This window comes from Salmo salar, chromosome 11 (genome assembly GCF_965601325.2).
Source record: "Salmo salar chromosome 11, fSalSal1, whole genome shotgun sequence".
Taxonomy (NCBI): Eukaryota; Metazoa; Chordata; class Actinopteri; order Salmoniformes; family Salmonidae; genus Salmo; species Salmo salar.
The window spans coordinates 63,136,915-63,158,217 of record NC_138301.1 but is presented as its reverse complement, the minus strand read 5'-3'; positions in this window follow the sequence as shown (position 1 = coordinate 63,158,217).

The window sequence follows — 21,303 nt, the reverse complement described above, 5'->3', positions numbered from 1 at the left end:
GTAATACTGATCCTTACTGTAGCTACTAGAGATAATACTGATCCTTACAGTAGCTACTAGAGATAATACCAGAGGGTAATACTGAACCTTACTGTAGCTACTAGAGATAATACTGATCCTTACAGTAGCTACTAGAGATAATACCAGAGGGTAATACTGATCATTACTGTAGCTACTAGAGATAATACCAGAGGGTAATACTGATCCTTACTGTAGCTAATAGCGATAATACCAGAGGGTAATACTGATCCTTACTGTAGCTACTGGAGATAATACCAGATGGTAATACTGATCCTTACTGTAGCTACTAGAGATAACACCAGAGGGTAATACTGATCCTTACTGTAGCTACTAGAGATAACACCAGAGGGTAATACTGATCCTTACTGTAGCTACTAGAGATAACACCAGAGGGTAATACTGATCCTTACTGTAGCTACTAGAGATAATACCAGAGGGTAATACTGATCCTTACTGTAGCTACTATAGATAACACCAGAGGGTAATACTGATCCTTACTGTAGCTACTAGAGATAATACCAGAGGGTAATACTGATCCTTACTGTAGCTACTAGAGATAATACCAGAGGGTAATACTAATCCTTACTGTAGCTACTAGAGATAACACCAGAGGGGAATACTGGTCCTTACTGTAGTTACTAGAGATAATACTGATCCTTACAGTAGCTAGAGATAATACCAGAGGGTAATACTGATCCTTACTGTAGCTACCAGAGATAATACCAGAGGGTAATACTGATCCTTACTGTAGCTACTAGAGATAATACTGATCCTTACTGTAGCTACTAGAGATAATACTGATCCTTACTGTAGCTACTAGAGATAACACCAGAGGGTAATACTGATCCTTACTGTAGCTACTAGAGATAATACCAGAGGGTAATACTGGTGCTTACTGTAGCTACTAGAGATAATACCAGAGGGTAATATTGATCCTTACTGTAGCTACTAGAGATAATACCAGAGGGTAATAATGATCCTTACTGTAGCTACTAGAGATAATACCAGAGGGTAATACTGATCCTTACTGTAGCTACTAGAGATAATACCAGAGGGTAATACTGACCCCTACTGTAGCTACTAGAGATAATACCAGAGGGTAATACTGATCCTTACTGTAAACTACTAGAGATAATACCAGAGGGTAATACTGATCCTTACTGTAGCTACTAGAGATAATACCAGAGGGTAATACTGATCCTTACTGTAGCTACTAGAGATAATACCAGAGGGTAATACTGATCCTTACTGTAGCTACTAGAGATAATACTGATCCTTACAGTAGCTACTAGAGATAATACCAGAGGGTAATACTGATCCTTACTGTAGCTACTAGAGATAATACCAGAGGGTAATACTGATCCTTACTGTAGCTACTAGAGATAATACCAGAGGGTAATACCGATCCTTACTGTAGCTACTGGAGATAATACCAGATGGTAATACTGATCCTTACTGTAGCTACTAGAGATAACACCAGAGGGTAATACTGATCCTTACTGTAGCTACTAGAGATAACACCAGAGGGTAATACTGATCCTTACTGTAGCTACTAGAGATAACACCAGAGGGTAATACTGATCCTTACTGTAGCTACTAGAGATAACACCAGAGGGTAATACTGATCCTTACTGTAGCTACTAGAGATAATACCAGAGGGTAATACTGATCCTTACTGTAGCTACTATAGATAACACCAGAGGGTAATACTGATCCTTACTGTAGCTACTAGAGATAATACCAGAGGGTAATACTGATCCTTACTGTAGCTACTAGAGATAATACCAGAGGGTAATACTAATCCTTACTGTAGCTACTAGAGATAATACCAGAGGGTAATACTGATCCTTACTGTAGCTACTAGAGATAATACTGATCCTTACAGTAGCTACTAGAGATAATACCAGAGGGTAATACTGATCCTTACTGTAGCTACTAGAGATAATACTGATCCTTACAGTAGCTACTAGAGATAATACCAGAGGGTAATACTGATCCTTACTGTAGCTACTAGAGATAATACCAGAGGGTAATACTGATCCTTACTGTAGCTACTAGAGATAACACCAGAGGGTAATACTGATCCTTACTGTAGCTACTAGAGATAACACCAGAGGGTAATACTGATCCTTACTGTAGCTACTAGAGATAACACCAGAGGGTAATACTGATCCTTACTGTAGCTACTAGAGATAATACCAGAGGGTAATACTGATCCTTACTGTAGCTACTATAGATAACACCAGAGGGTAATACTGATCCTTACTGTAGCTACTAGAGATAATACCAGAGGGTAATACTGATCCTTACTGTAGCTACTAGAGATAATACCAGAGGGTAATACTAATCCTTACTGTAGCTACTAGAGATAATACCAGAGGGTAATACTGATCCTTACTGTAGCTACTAGAGATAATACTGATCCTTACAGTAGCTACTAGAGATAATACCAGAGGGTAATACTGATCCTTACTGTAGCTACTAGAGATAATACTGATCCTTACAGTAGCTACTAGAGATAATACCAGAGGGTAATACTGATCCTTACTGTAGCTACTAGAGATAATACCAGAGGGTAATACTGATCCTTACTGTAGCTACTAGAGATAACACCAGAGGGTAATACTGATCCTTACTGTAGCTACTAGAGATAACACCAGAGGGTAATACTGATCCTTACTGTAAACTACTAGAGATAATACCAGAGGGTAATACTGACCCTTACTGTAGCTACTAGAGATAATACCAGAGGGTAATACTGATCCTTACTGTAAACTACTAGAGATAATACCAGAGGGTAATACTGATCCTTACTGTAGCTACTAGAGATAATACCAGAGGGTAATACTTATCCTTACTGTAGCTACTAGAGATAATACCAGAGGGTAATACTGATCCTTACTGTAGCTACTAGAGATAATACCAGAGGGTAATACTGATCCTTACTGTAGCTACTAGAGATAATACTGATCCTTACAGTAGCTACTAGAGATAATACCAGAGGGTAATACTGAACCTTACTGTAGCTACTAGAGATAATACTGATCCTTACAGTAGCTACTAGAGATAATACCAGAGGGTAATACTGATCATTACTGTAGCTACTAGAGATAATACCAGAGGGTAATACTGATCCTTACTGTAGCTAATAGCGATAATACCAGAGGGTAATACTGATCCTTACTGTAGCTACTGGAGATAATACCAGATGGTAATACTGATCCTTACTGTAGCTACTAGAGATAACACCAGAGGGTAATACTGATCCTTACTGTAGCTACTAGAGATAACACCAGAGGGTAATACTGATCCTTACTGTAGCTACTAGAGATAACACCAGAGGGTAATACTGATCCTTACTGTAGCTACTAGAGATAATACCAGAGGGTAATACTGATCCTTACTGTAGCTACTATAGATAACACCAGAGGGTAATACTGATCCTTACTGTAGCTACTAGAGATAATACCAGAGGGTAATACTGATCCTTACTGTAGCTACTAGAGATAATACCAGAGGGTAATACTAATCCTTACTGTAGCTACTAGAGATAACACCAGAGGGGAATACTGGTCCTTACTGTAGTTACTAGAGATAATACTGATCCTTACAGTAGCTAGAGATAATACCAGAGGGTAATACTGATCCTTACTGTAGCTACCAGAGATAATACCAGAGGGTAATACTGATCCTTACTGTAGCTACTAGAGATAATACTGATCCTTACTGTAGCTACTAGAGATAATACTGATCCTTACTGTAGCTACTAGAGATAACACCAGAGGGTAATACTGATCCTTACTGTAGCTACTAGAGATAATACCAGAGGGTAATACTGGTGCTTACTGTAGCTACTAGAGATAATACCAGAGGGTAATATTGATCCTTACTGTAGCTACTAGAGATAATACCAGAGGGTAATAATGATCCTTACTGTAGCTACTAGAGATAATACCAGAGGGTAATACTGATCCTTACTGTAGCTACTAGAGATAATACCAGAGGGTAATACTGACCCCTACTGTAGCTACTAGAGATAATACCAGAGGGTAATACTGATCCTTACTGTAAACTACTAGAGATAATACCAGAGGGTAATACTGATCCTTACTGTAGCTACTAGAGATAATACCAGAGGGTAATACTGATCCTTACTGTAGCTACTAGAGATAATACCAGAGGGTAATACTGATCCTTACTGTAGCTACTAGAGATAATACTGATCCTTACAGTAGCTACTAGAGATAATACCAGAGGGTAATACTGATCCTTACTGTAGCTACTAGAGATAATACCAGAGGGTAATACTGATCCTTACTGTAGCTACTAGAGATAATACCAGAGGGTAATACCGATCCTTACTGTAGCTACTGGAGATAATACCAGATGGTAATACTGATCCTTACTGTAGCTACTAGAGATAACACCAGAGGGTAATACTGATCCTTACTGTAGCTACTAGAGATAACACCAGAGGGTAATACTGATCCTTACTGTAGCTACTAGAGATAACACCAGAGGGTAATACTGATCCTTACTGTAGCTACTAGAGATAATACCAGAGGGTAATACTGATCCTTACTGTAGCTACTATAGATAACACCAGAGGGTAATACTGATCCTTACTGTAGCTACTAGAGATAATACCAGAGGGTAATACTGATCCTTACTGTAGCTACTAGAGATAATACCAGAGGGTAATACTAATCCTTACTGTAGCTACTAGAGATAATACCAGAGGGTAATACTGATCCTTACTGTAGCTACTAGAGATAATACTGATCCTTACAGTAGCTACTAGAGATAATACCAGAGGGTAATACTGATCCTTACTGTAGCTACTAGAGATAATACTGATCCTTACAGTAGCTACTAGAGATAATACCAGAGGGTAATACTGATCCTTACTGTAGCTACTAGAGATAATACCAGAGGGTAATACTGATCCTTACTGTAGCTACTAGAGATAACACCAGAGGGTAATACTGATCCTTACTGTAGCTACTAGAGATAACACCAGAGGGTAATACTGATCCTTACTGTAGCTACTAGAGATAACACCAGAGGGTAATACTGATCCTTACTGTAGCTACTAGAGATAATACCAGAGGGTAATACTGATCCTTACTGTAGCTACTATAGATAACACCAGAGGGTAATACTGATCCTTACTGTAGCTACTAGAGATAATACCAGAGGGTAATACTGATCCTTACTGTAGCTACTAGAGATAATACCAGAGGGTAATACTAATCCTTACTGTAGCTACTAGAGATAATACCAGAGGGTAATACTGATCCTTACTGTAGCTACTAGAGATAATACTGATCCTTACAGTAGCTACTAGAGATAATACCAGAGGGTAATACTGATCCTTACTGTAGCTACTAGAGATAATACTGATCCTTACAGTAGCTACTAGAGATAATACCAGAGGGTAATACTGATCCTTACTGTAGCTACTAGAGATAATACCAGAGGGTAATACTGATCCTTACTGTAGCTACTAGAGATAACACCAGAGGGTAATACTGATCCTTACTGTAGCTACTAGAGATAACACCAGAGGGTAATACTGATCCTTACTGTAGCTACTAGAGATAATACCAGAGGGTAATACTGATCCTTACTGTAGCTACTAGAGATAACACCAGAGGGTAATACTGATCCTTACTGTAGCTACTAGAGATAATACCAGAGGGTAATGCTGATCCTTACTGTAGTTACTAGAGATAATACCAGAGGGTAATACTGATCCTTACTGTAGCTACTAGAGATAACACCAGAGGGTAATACTGATCCTTACTGTAGCTACTAGAGATAATACCAGAGGGTAATACTGATCCTTACTGTAGCTACTATAGATAACACCAGAGGGTAATACTGATCCTTACTGTAGCTACTAGAGATAATACCAGAGGGTAATACTGATCCTTACTGTAGCTACTAGAGATAATACCAGAGGGTAATACTAATCCTTACTGTAGCTACTAGAGATAATACCAGAGGGTAATACTGATCCTTACTGTAGCTACTAGAGATAATACTGATCCTTACAGTAGCTACTAGAGATAATACCAGAGGGTAATACTGATCCTTACTGTAGCTACTAGAGATAATACTGATCCTTACAGTAGCTACTAGAGATAATACCAGAGGGTAATACTGATCCTTACTGTAGCTACTAGAGATAATACCAGAGGGTAATACTGATCCTTACTGTAGCTACTAGAGATAACACCAGAGGGTAATACTGATCCTTACTGTAGCTACTAGAGATAACACCAGAGGGTAATACTGATCCTTACTGTAGCTACTAGAGATAATACCAGAGGGTAATACTGATCCTTACTGTAGCTACTAGAGATAACACCAGAGGGTAATACTGATCCTTACTGTAGCTACTAGAGATAATACCAGAGGGTAATACTGATCCTTACTGTAGTTACTAGAGATAATACCAGAGGGTAATACTGATCCTTACTGTAGCTACTAGAGATAACACCAGAGGGTAATACTGATCCTTACTGTAGCTACTAGAGATAATACCAGAGGGTAATACTGATCCTTACTGTAGCTACTAGAGATAATACTGATCCTTACAGTAGCTACTAGAGATAATACCAGAGGGTAATACTGATCCTTACTGTAGCTACTAGAGATAATACTGATCCTTACAGTAGCTACTAGAGATAATACCAGAGGGTAATACTGATCCTTACTGTAGCTACTAGAGATAATACCAGAGGGTAATACTGATCCTTACTGTAGCTACTAGAGATAATACCAGAGGGTAATACTGATCCTTACTGTAGCTACTGGAGATAATACCAGATGGTAATACTGATCCTTACTGTAGCTACTAGAGATAATACCAGAGGGTAATACTGATCCTTACTGTAGCTACTAGAGATAATACCAGAGTGTAATACTGATCCTTACTGTAGCTACTAGAGATAATACCAGAGGGTAATACTGGTGCTTACTGTAGCTACTAGAGATAATACCAGAGGGTAATACTGATCCTTACTGTAGCTACTAGAGATAATACCAGAGGGTAATAATGATCCTTACTGTAGCTACTAGAGATAATACCAGAGGGTAATACTGATCCTTAATGTAGCTACTAGAGATAATACAAGAGGGTAATACTGACCCTTACTGTAGCTACTAGAGATAATACCAGAGGGTAATACTGATCCTTACTGATGCTACTAGAGATAATACAAGAGGGTAATACTGATCCTTACTGTAGCTACTAGAGATAATACCAGAGGGTAATACTGATCCTTACTGTAGCTGATAGAGATAATACCAGAGGGTAATACTGATCCTTACTGTAGCTACTAGAGATAATACTGATCCTTACAGTAGCTACTAGAGATAATACCAGAGGGTAATACTGATCCTTACTGTAGCTACTAGAGATAATACTGATCCTTACAGTAGCTACTAGAGATAATACCAGAGGGTAATACTGATCCTTACTGTAGCTACTAGAGATAACACCAGAGGGTAATACTGATCCTTACTGTAGCTACTAGAGATAACACCAGAGGGTAATACTGATCCTTACTGTAGCTACTAGAGATAATACCAGAGGGTAATACTGATCCTTACTGTAGCTACTAGAGATAACACCAGAGGGTAATACTGATCCTTACTGTAGCTACTAGAGATAATACCAGAGGGTAATACTGATCCTTACTGTAGCTACTAGAGATAATACCAGAGGGTAATACTGATCCTTACTGTAGCTACTAGAGATAATACCAGAGGGTAATACTGATCCTTACTGTAGCTACTAGAGATAATACTGATCCTTACAGTAGCTACTAGAGATAATACCAGAGGGTAATACTGATCCTTACTGTAGCTACTAGAGATAATACTGATCCTTACAGTAGCTACTAGAGATAATACCAGAGGGTAATACTGATCCTTACTGTAGCTACTAGAGATAATACCAGAGGGTAATACTGATCCTTACTGTAGCTACTAGAGATAATACCAGAGGGTAATACTGATCCTTACTGTAGCTACTGGAGATAATACCAGATGGTAATACTGATCCTTACTGTAGCTACTAGAGATAATACTGATCCTTACAGTAGCTACTAGAGATAATACCAGAGGGTAATACTGATCCTTACTGTAGCTACTAGAGATAATACCAGAGGGTAATACTGGTCCTTACTGTAGCTACTAGAGATAATACCAGAGGGTAATACTGATCCTTACTGTAGTTACTAGAGATACTACTGATCCTTACAGTAGCTAGAGATAATACCAGAGGGTAATACTGATCCTTACTGTAGCTACCAGAGATAATACCAGAGGGTAATAATGATCCTTACTGTAGCTACCAGAGATAATACCAGAGGGTAATACTGATCCTTACTGTAGCTACTAGAGATAATACTGATCCTTACTGTAGCTACTAGAGATAATACTGATCCTTACTGTAGCTACTAGAGATAATACCAGAGGGTAATACTGATCCTTACTGTAGCTACTAGAGATAACACCAGAGGGTAATACTGATCCTTACTGTAGCTACTAGAGATAACACCAGAGGGTAATACTGATCCTTACTGTAGCTACTAGAGATAATACCAGAGGGTAATACTGGTGCTTACTGTAGCTACTAGAGATAATACCAGAGGGTAATACTGATCCTTACTGTAGCTACTAGAGAAAATACCAGAGGGTAATAATGATCCTTACTGTAGCTACTACAGATAATACCAGAGGGTAATACTGATCCTTACTGTAGCTACTAGAGATAATACCAGAGGGTAATACTGACCCTTACTGTAGCTACTAGAGATAATACCAGAGGGTAATACTGATCCTTACTGTAAACTACTAGAGATAATACCAGAGGGTAATACTGATCCTTACTGTAGCTACTAGAGATAATACCAGAGGGTAATACTTATCCTTACTGTAGCTACTAGAGATAATACCAGAGGGTAATACTGATCCTTACTGTAGCTACTAGAGATAATACCAGAGGGTAATACTGATCCTTACTGTAGCTACTAGAGATAATACTGATCCTTACAGTAGCTACTAGAGATAATACCAGAGGGTAATACTGAACCTTACTGTAGCTACTAGAGATAATACTGATCCTTACAGTAGCTACTAGAGATAATACCAGAGGGTAATACTGATCATTACTGTAGCTACTAGAGATAATACCAGAGGGTAATACTGATCCTTACTGTAGCTACTAGCGATAATACCAGAGGGTAATACTGATCCTTACTGTAGCTACTGGAGATAATACCAGATGGTAATACTGATCCTTACTGTAGCTACTAGAGATAACACCAGAGGGTAATACTGATCCTTACTGTAGCTACTAGAGATAACACCAGAGGGTAATACTGATCCTTACTGTAGCTACTAGAGATAACACCAGAGGGTAATACTGATCCTTACTGTAGCTACTAGAGATAATACCAGAGGGTAATACTGATCCTTACTGTAGCTACTATAGATAACACCAGAGGGTAATACTGATCCTTACTGTAGCTACTAGAGATAATACCAGAGGGTAATACTGATCCTTACTGTAGCTACTAGAGATAATACCAGAGGGTAATACTGATCCTTACTGTAGCTACTAGAGATAATACCAGAGGGTAATACTGACCCTTACTGTAGCTACTAGAGATAATACCAGAGGGTAATACTGATCCTTACTGTAAACTACTAGAGATAATACCAGAGGGTAATACTGATCCTTACTGTAGCTACTAGAGATAATACCAGAGGGTAATACTTATCCTTACTGTAGCTACTAGAGATAATACCAGAGGGTAATACTGATCCTTACTGTAGCTACTAGAGATAATACCAGAGGGTAATACTGATCCTTACTGTAGCTACTAGAGATAATACTGATCCTTACAGTAGCTACTAGAGATAATACCAGAGGGTAATACTGAACCTTACTGTAGCTACTAGAGATAATACTGATCCTTACAGTAGCTACTAGAGATAATACCAGAGGGTAATACTGATCATTACTGTAGCTACTAGAGATAATACCAGAGGGTAATACTGATCCTTACTGTAGCTACTAGCGATAATACCAGAGGGTAATACTGATCCTTACTGTAGCTACTGGAGATAATACCAGATGGTAATACTGATCCTTACTGTAGCTACTAGAGATAACACCAGAGGGTAATACTGATCCTTACTGTAGCTACTAGAGATAACACCAGAGGGTAATACTGATCCTTACTGTAGCTACTAGAGATAACACCAGAGGGTAATACTGATCCTTACTGTAGCTACTAGAGATAATACCAGAGGGTAATACTGATCCTTACTGTAGCTACTATAGATAACACCAGAGGGTAATACTGATCCTTACTGTAGCTACTAGAGATAATACCAGAGGGTAATACTGATCCTTACTGTAGCTACTAGAGATAATACCAGAGGGTAATACTGATCCTTACTGTAGCTACTATAGATAACACCAGAGGGTAATACTGATCCTTACTGTAGCTACTAGAGATAATACCAGAGGGTAATACTGATCCTTACTGTAGCTACTAGAGATAATACCAGAGGGTAATACTAATCCTTACTGTAGCTACTAGAGATAATACCAGAGGGTAATACTGATCCTTACTGTAGCTACTAGAGATAATACTGATCCTTACAGTAGCTACTAGAGATAATACCAGAGGGTAATACTGATCCTTACTGTAGCTACTAGAGATAATACTGATCCTTACAGTAGCTACTAGAGATAATACCAGAGGGTAATACTGATCCTTACTGTAGCTACTAGAGATAATACCAGAGGGTAATACTGATCCTTACTGTAGCTACTAGAGATAACACCAGAGGGTAATACTGATCCTTACTGTAGCTACTAGAGATAACACCAGAGGGTAATACTGATCCTTACTGTAGCTACTAGAGATAATACCAGAGGGTAATACTGATCCTTACTGTAGCTACTAGAGATAACACCAGAGGGTAATACTGATCCTTACTGTAGCTACTAGAGATAATACCAGAGGGTAATACTGATCCTTACTGTAGTTACTAGAGATAATACCAGAGGGTAATACTGATCCTTACTGTAGCTACTAGAGATAACACCAGAGGGTAATACTGATCCTTACTGTAGCTACTAGAGATAATACCAGAGGGTAATACTGATCCTTACTGTAGCTACTAGAGATAATACTGATCCTTACAGTAGCTACTAGAGATAATACCAGAGGGTAATACTGATCCTTACTGTAGCTACTAGAGATAATACTGATCCTTACAGTAGCTACTAGAGATAATACCAGAGGGTAATACTGATCCTTACTGTAGCTACTAGAGATAATACCAGAGGGTAATACTGATCCTTACTGTAGCTACTAGAGATAATACCAGAGGGTAATACTGATCCTTACTGTAGCTACTGGAGATAATACCAGATGGTAATACTGATCCTTACTGTAGCTACTAGAGATAATACCAGAGGGTAATACTGATCCTTACTGTAGCTACTAGAGATAATACCAGAGTGTAATACTGATCCTTACTGTAGCTACTAGAGATAATACCAGAGGGTAATACTGGTGCTTACTGTAGCTACTAGAGATAATACCAGAGGGTAATACTGATCCTTACTGTAGCTACTAGAGATAATACCAGAGGGTAATAATGATCCTTACTGTAGCTACTAGAGATAATACCAGAGGGTAATACTGATCCTTAATGTAGCTACTAGAGATAATACAAGAGGGTAATACTGACCCTTACTGTAGCTACTAGAGATAATACCAGAGGGTAATACTGATCCTTACTGATGCTACTGGAGATAATACCAGATGGTAATACTGATCCTTACTGTAGCTACTAGAGATAACACCAGAGGGTAATACTGATCCTTACTGTAGCTACTAGAGATAACACCAGAGGGTAATACTGATCCTTACTGTAGCTACTAGAGATAACACCAGAGGGTAATACTGATCCTTACTGTAGCTACTAGAGATAATACCAGAGGGTAATACTGATCCTTACTGTAGCTACTATAGATAACACCAGAGGGTAATACTGATCCTTACTGTAGCTACTAGAGATAATACCAGAGGGTAATACTGATCCTTACTGTAGCTACTAGAGATAATACCAGAGGGTAATACTAATCCTTACTGTAGCTACTAGAGATAATACCAGAGGGTAATACTGATCCTTACTGTAGCTACTAGAGATAATACTGATCCTTACAGTAGCTACTAGAGATTATACCAGAGGGTAATACTGATCCTTACTGTAGCTACTAGAGATAATACCAGAGGGTAATACTGATCCTTACTGTAGCTACTAGAGATAATACTGATCCTTACAGTAGCTACTAGAGATTATACCAGAGGGTAATACTGATCCTTACTGTAGCTACTAGAGATAATACTGATCCTTACAGTAGCTACTAGAGATAATACCAGAGGGTAATACTGATCATTACTGTAGCTACTAGAGATAATACCAGAGGGTAATACTGATCCTTACTGTAGCTACTAGAGCTAATACCAGAGGGTAATACTGATCCTTACTGTAGCTACTGGAGATAATACCAGATGGTAATACTGATCCTTACTGTAGCTACTAGAGATAACACCAGAGGGTAATACTGATCCTTACTGTAGCTACTAGAGATAACACCAGAGGGTAATACTGATCCTTACTGTAGCTACTAGAGATAACACCAGAGGGTAATACTGATCCTTACTGTAGCTACTAGAGATAATACCAGAGGGTAATACTGATCCTTACTGTAGCTACTATAGATAACACCAGAGGGTAATACTGATCCTTACTGTAGCTACTAGAGATAATACCAGAGGGTAATACTGATCCTTACTGTAGCTACTAGAGATAATACCAGAGGGTAATACTAATCCTTACTGTAGCTACTAGAGATAATACCAGAGGGTAATACTGATCCTTACTGTAGCTACTAGAGATAACACCAGAGGGTAATAATGATCCTTACTGTAGCTACCAGAGGGTAATACTGATCCTTACTGTAGCTACTAGAGATAATACCAGAGGGTAATACTGATCCTTAAAGTAGCTACTATAGATAACACCAGAGGGTAATACTGATCCTTACTGTAGCTACTAGAGATAATACCAGAGGGTAATACTGATCCTTACTGTAGCTACTAGAGATAATACCAGAGGGTAATACTAATCCTTACTGTAGCTACTAGAGATAATACCAGAGGGTAATACTGATCCTTACTGTAGCTACTAGAGATAATACTGATCCTTACAGTAGCTACTAGAGATAATACCAGAGGGTAATACTGATCCTTACTGTAGCTACTAGAGATAATACTGATCCTTACAGTAGCTACTAGAGATAATACCAGAGGGTAATACTGATCCTTACTGTAGCTACTAGAGATAATACCAGAGGGTAATCCTGATCCTTACTGTAGCTACTAGAGATAATACCAGAGGGTAATACTGATCCTTACTGTAGCTACTGGAGATAATACCAGATGGTAATACTGATCCTTACTGTAGCTACTAGAGATAACACCAGAGGGTAATACTGATCCTTACTGTAGCTACTAGAGATAAGACCAGAGGGTAATACTGATCCTTACTGTAACTACTAGAGATAATACCAGAGGGTAATACTGATCCTTACTGTAGCTACTAGAGATAACACCAGAGGGTAATACTGATCCTTACTGTAGCTACTAGAGATAATACCAGAGGGTAATACTGATCCTTACTGTAGCTACTAGAGATAATACCAGAGGGTAATACTGATCCTTACTGTAGCTACTAGAGATAATACCAGAGGGTAATACTGATCCTTACTGTAGTTACTAGAGATAATACTGATCCTTACAGTAGCTAGAGATAATACCAGAGGGTAATACTGATCCTTACTGTAGCTACCAGAGATAATACCAGAGGGTAATAATGATCCTTAATGTAGCTACCAGAGATAATACCAGAGGGTAATACTGATCCTTACTGTAGCTACTAGAGATAATACTGATCCTTACTGTAGCTACTAGAGATAATACTGATCCTTACTGTAGCTACTAGAGATAATACAAGAGGGTAATACTGATCCTTACTGTAGCTACTAGAGATAACAACAGAGGGTAATACTGATCCTTACTGTAGCTACTAGAGATAATACCAGAGGGTAATACTGATCCTTACTGTAGCTACTAGAGATAATACCAGAGGGTAATACTGATCCTTACTGTAGCTACTAGAGATAATACCAGAGGGTAATACTGATCCTTACTGTAGTTACTAGAGATAATACTGATCCTTACAGTAGCTAGAGATAATACCAGAGGGTAATACTGATCCTTAGTGTAGCTACCAGAGATAATACCAGAGGGTAATAATGTTCCTTACTGTAGCTACCAGAGATAATACCAGAGGGTAATACTGATCCTTACTGTAGCTACTAGAGATAATACTGATCCTTACTGTAGCTACTAGAGATAATACTGATCCTTACTGTAGCTACTAGAGATAATACCAGAGGGTAATACTGATCCTTACTGTAGCTACTAGAGATAACACCAGAGGGTAATACTGATCCTTACTGTAGCTACTAGAGATAACACCAGAGGGTAATACTGATCCTTACTGTAGCTACTAGAGATAATACCAGAGGGTAATACTGGTGCTTACTGTAGCTACTAGAGATAATACCAGAGGGTAATACTGATCCTTACTGTAGCTACTAGAGATAATACCAGAGGGTAATAATGATCCTTACTGTAGCTACTAGAGATAATACCAGAGGGTAATACTGATCCTTACTGTAGCTACTAGAGATAATACCAGAGGGTAATACTGACCCTTACTGTAGCTACTAGAGATAATACCAGAGGGTAATACTGATCCTTACTGTAAACTACTAGAGATAATACCAGAGGGTAATACTGATCCTTACTGTAGCTAGTAGAGATAATACCAGAGGGTAATACTGATCCTTACTGTAGCTACTAGAGATAATACCAGAGGGTAATACTGATCCTTACTGTAGCTACTAGAGATAATACCAGAGGGTAATACTGATCCTTACTGTAGCTACTAGAGATAATACCAGAGGGTAATACTGATCCTTACTGTAACTACTAGAGATAATACCAGAGGGTAATACTGATCCTTACTGTAGCTACTAGAGATAACACCAGAGGGTGTTACTGATCCTTACTGTAGCTACTAGAGATAATACCAGAGGGTAATACTGATCCTTACTGTAGCTACTAGAGATAATACCAGAGGGTAATACTGATCCTTACTGTAGCTACTAGAGATAATACCAGAGGGTAATACTGATCCTTACTGTAGTTACTAGAGATAATACTGATCCTTACAGTAGCTAGAGATAATACCAGAGGGTAATACTGATCCTTACTGTAGCTACCAGAGATAATACCAGAGGGTAATAATGATCCTTAATGTAGCTACCAGAGATAATACCAGAGGGTAATACTGATCCTTACTGTAGCTACTAGAGATAATACTGATCCTTACTGTAGCTACTAGAGATAATACTGATCCTTACTGTAGCTACTAGAGATAATACAAGAGGGTAATACTGATCCTTACTGTAGCTACTAGAGATAACAACAGAGGGTAATACTGATCCTTACTGTAGCTACTAGAGATAATACCAGAGGGTAATACTGATCCTTACTGTAGCTACTAGAGATAATACCAGAGGGTAATAGTGATCCTTACTGTAGCTACTAGAGATAATACCAGAGGGTAATACTGATCCTTACTGTAGTTACTAGAGATAATACTGATCCTTACAGTAGCTAGAGATAATACCAGAGGGTAATACTGATCCTTAGTGTAGCTACCAGAGATAATACCAGAGGGTAATAATGTTCCTTACTGTAGCTACCAGAGATAATACCAGAGGGTAATACTGATCCTTACTGTAGCTACTAGAGATAATACTGATCCTTACTGTAGCTACTAGAGATAATACTGATCCTTACTGTAGCTACTAGAGATAATACCAGAGGGTAATACTGATCCTTACTGTAGCTACTAGAGATAACACCAGAGGGTAATACTGATCCTTACTGTAGCTACTAGAGATAACACCAGAGGGTAATACTGATCCTTACTGTAGCTACTAGAGATAATACCAGAGGGTAATACTGGTGCTTACTGTAGCTACTAGAGATAATACCAGAGGGTAATACTGATCCTTACTGTAGCTACTAGAGATAATACCAGAGGGTAATAATGATCCTTACTGTAGCTACTAGAGATAATACCAGAGGGTAATACTGATCCTTACTGTAGCTACTAGAGATAATACCAGAGGGTAATACTGACCCTTACTGTAGCTACTAGAGATAATACCAGAGGGTAATACTGATCCTTACTGTAAACTACTAGAGATAATACCAGAGGGTAATACTGATCCTTACTGTAGCTACTAGAGATAATACCAGAGGGTAATACTGATCCTTACTGTAGCTACTAGAGATAATACCAGAGGGTAATACTGATCCTTACTGTAGCTACTAGAGATAATACCAGAGGGTAATACTGATCCTTACTGTAGTTACTAGAGATAATACTGATCCTTACAGTAGCTAGAGATAATACCAGAGGGTAATACTGAGCCTTACTGTAGCTACCAGAGATAATACCAGAGGGTAATAATGATCCTTACTGTAGCTACCAGAGATAATACCAGAGGGTAATACTGATCCTTACTGTAGCTACTAGAGATAATACTGATCCTTACTGTAGCTACTAGAGATAATACTGATCCTTACTGTAGCTACTAGAGATAATACCAGAGGGTAATACTGATCCTTACTGTAGCTACTAGAGATAACACCAGAGGGCAATACTGATCCTTACTGTAGCTACTAGAGATAATACCAGAGGGTAATACTGATCCTTACTGTAGCTACTAGAGATAACACCAGAGGGTAATACTGATCCTTACTGTAGCTACTAGAGATAATACCAGAGGGTAATACTGATCCTTACTGTAGCTACTAGAGATAATATCAGAGGGTAATACTGATCCTTACTGTAGCTACTAGAGATAATACCAGAGGGTAATACTGATCCTTACTGTAGCTACTAGAGATAATACCAGAGGGTAATACTGATCCTTACTGTAGCTACTAGAGATAATACCAGAGGGTAATACTGATCCTTACTGTAGCTACTAGAGATAATACCAGAGGGTAATATTGATCCTTCCTGTAGTTACTAGAGATAATACTGATCCTTACAGTAGCTAGAGATAATACCAGAGGGTAATACTGATCCTCACTGTAGCTACCAGAGATAATACCAGAGGGTAATAATGATCCTTACTGTAGCTACCAGAGATAATACCAGAGGGTAATACTGATCCTTACTGTAGCTACTAGAGATAATACCAGAGGGTAATACTGATCCTTAATGTAGCTACTGGAGATAATACCAGATGGTAATACTTATCCTTACTGTAGCTACTAGAGATAACACCAGAGGGTAATACTGATCCTTACTGTAGCTACTAGAGATAACACCAGAGGGTAATAATGATCCTTACTGTAGCTACTAGAGATAATACCAGAGGGTAATACTGATCCTTACTGTAGCTACTAGAGATAATACCAGAGGGTAATACTGACCCTTACTGTAGCAACTAGAGATAATACCAGAGGGTAATACTAATCCTTACTGTAGCTACTAGAGATAATACCAGAGGGTAATACTGATCCTTACTGTAGCTACTAGAGATAATACTGATCCTTACAGTAGCTACTAGAGATAATACCAGAGGGTAATACTGATCCTTACTGTAGCTACTAGAGATAATACTGATCCTTACAGTAGCTACTAGAGATAATACCAGAGGGTAATACTGATCCTTACTGTAGCTTCTAGAGATAACACCAGAGGGTAATACTGATCCTTACTGTAGCTACTAGAGATAATACCAGAGGGTAATACTGATCCTTACTGTAGCTACTATAGATAACACCAGAGGGTAATACTGATCCTTACTGTAGCTACTAGAGATAATACCAGAGGGTAATACTGATCCTTACTGTAGCTACTAGAGATAATACCAGAGGGTAATACTAATCCTTACTGTAGCTACTAGAGATAATACCAGAGGGTAATACTGATCCTTACTGGAGCTACTAGAGATAATACTGATCCTTACAGTAGCTACTAGAGATAATACCAGAGGGTAATACTGATCCTTACAGTAGCTACTAGAGATAATACTGATCCTTACAGTAGCTACTAGAGATAATACCAGAGGGTAATACTGATCCTTACTGTAGCTACTAGAGATAATACCAGAGGGTAATACTGATCCTTACTGTAGCTACTAGAGATAATACCAGAGGGTAATACTGACCCTTACTGTAGCAACTAGAGATAATACCAGAGGGTAATACTAATCCTTACTGTAGCTACTAGAGATAATACCAGAGGGTAATACTGATCCTTACTGTAGCTACTAGAGATAATACTGATCCTTACAGTAGCTACTAGAGATAATACCAGAGGGTAATACTGATCCTTACTGTAGCTACTAGAGATAATACTGATCCTTACAGTAGCTACCAGAGATAATACCAGAGGGTAATACTGATCCTTACTGTAGCTACTAGAGATAACACCAGAGGGTAATACTGATCCTTACTGTAGCTACTAGAGATAATACCAGAGGGTAATACTGATCCTTACTGTAGCTACTATAGATAACACCAGAGGGTAATACTAATCCTTACTGTAGCTACTAGAGATAATACCAGAGGGTAATACTGATCCTTACTGTAGCTACTAGAGATAATACTGATCCTTACAGTAGCTACTAGAGATAATACCAGAGGGTAATACTGATCCTTACTGTAGCTACTAGAGATAATACTGATCCTTACAGTAGCTACTAGAGATAATACCAGAGGGTAATACTGATCCTTACTGTAGCTACTAGAGATAATACCAGAGGGTAATACTGATCCTTACTGTAGCTACTAGAGATAATACCAGAGGGTAATACTGATCCTTACTGTAGCTACTGGAGATAATACCAGATGGTAATACTGATCCTTACTGTAGCTACTAGAGATAATACCAGAGGGTAATACTGATCCTTACTGTAGCTACTAGAGATAATACCAGAGGGTAATACTGATCCTTACTGTAGCTACTAGAGATAATACCAGAGGGTAATACTGATCCTTACTGTAACTACTAGAGATAATACCAGAGGGTAATACTGATCCTTACTGTAGCTACTAGAGATAACACCAGAGGGTGTTACTGATCCTTACTGTAGCTACTAGAGATAATACCAGAGGGTAATACTGATCCTTACTGTAGCTACTAGAGATAATACCAGAGGGTAATACTGATCCTTACTGTAGCTACTAGAGATAATACCAGAGGGTAATACTGATCCTTACTGTAGTTACTAGAGATAATACTGATCCTTACAGTAGCTAGAGATAATACCAGAGGGTAATACTGATCCTTACTGTAGCTACCAGAGATAATACCAGAGGGTAATAATGATCCTTAATGTAGCTACCAGAGATAATACCAGAGGGTAATACTGATCCTTACTGTAGCTACTAGAGATAATACTGATCCTTACTGTAGCTACTAGAGATAATACTGATCCTTACTGTAGCTACTAGAGATAATACAAGAGGGTAATACTGATCCTTACTGTAGCTACTAGAGATAACAACAGAGGGTAATACTGATCCTTACTGTAGCTACTAGAGATAATACCAGAGGGTAATACTGATCCTTACTGTAGCTACTAGAGATAATACCAGAGGGTAATAGTGATCCTTACTGTAGCTACTAGAGATAATACCAGAGGGTAATACTGATCCTTACTGTAGTTACTAGAGATAATACTGATCCTTACAGTAGCTAGAGATAATACCAGAGGGTAATACTGATCCTTAGTGTAGCTACCAGAGATAATACCAGAGGGTAATAATGTTCCTTACTGTAGCTACCAGAGATAATACCAGAGGGTAATACTGATCCTTACTGTAGCTACTAGAGATAATACTGATCCTTACTGTAGCTACTAGAGATAATACTGATCCTTACTGTAGCTACTAGAGATAATACCAGAGGGTAATACTGATCCTTACTGTAGCTACTAGAGATAACACCAGAGGGTAATACTGATCCTTACTGTAGCTACTAGAGATAACACCAGAGGGTAATACTGATCCTTACTGTAGCTACTAGAGATAATACCAGAGGGTAATACTGGTGCTTACTGTAGCTACTAGAGATAATACCAGAGGGTAATACTGATCCTTACTGTAGCTACTAGAGATAATACCAGAGGGTAATAATGATCCTTACTGTAGCTACTAGAGATAATACCAGAGGGTAATACTGATCCTTACTGTAGCTACTAGAGATAATACCAGAGGGTAATACTGACCCTTACTGTAGCTACTAGAGATAATACCAGAGGGTAATACTGATCCTTACTGTAAACTACTAGAGATAATACCAGAGGGTAATACTGATCCTTACTGTAGCTACTAGAGATAATACCAGAGGGTAATACTGATCCTTACTGTAGCTACTAGAGATAATACCAGAGGGTAATACTGATCCTTACTGTAGCTACTAGAGATAATACCAGAGGGTAATACTGATCCTTACTGTAGTTACTAGAGATAATACTGATCCTTACAGTAGCTAGAGATAATACCAGAGGGTAATACTGATCCTTACTGTAGCTACCAGAGATAATACCAGAGGGTAATAATGATCCTTACTGTAGCTACCAGAGATAATACCAGAGGGTAATACTGATCCTTACTGTAGCTACTAGAGATAATACTGATCCTTACTGTAGCTACTAGAGATAATACTGATCCTTACTGTAGCTACTAGAGATAATACCAGAGGGTAATACTGATCCTTACTGTAGCTACTAGAGATAACACCAGAGGGCAATACTGATCCTTACTGTAGCTACTAGAGATAATACCAGAGGGTAATACTGATCCTTACTGTAGCTACTAGAGATAACACCAGAGGGTAATACTGATCCTTACTGTAGCTACTAGAGATAATACCAGAGGGTAATACTGATCCTTACTGTAGCTACTAGAGATAATATCAGAGGGTAATACTGATCCTTACTGTAGCTACTAGAGATAATACCAGAGGGTAATACTGATCCTTACTGTAGCTACTAGAGATAATACCAGAGGGTAA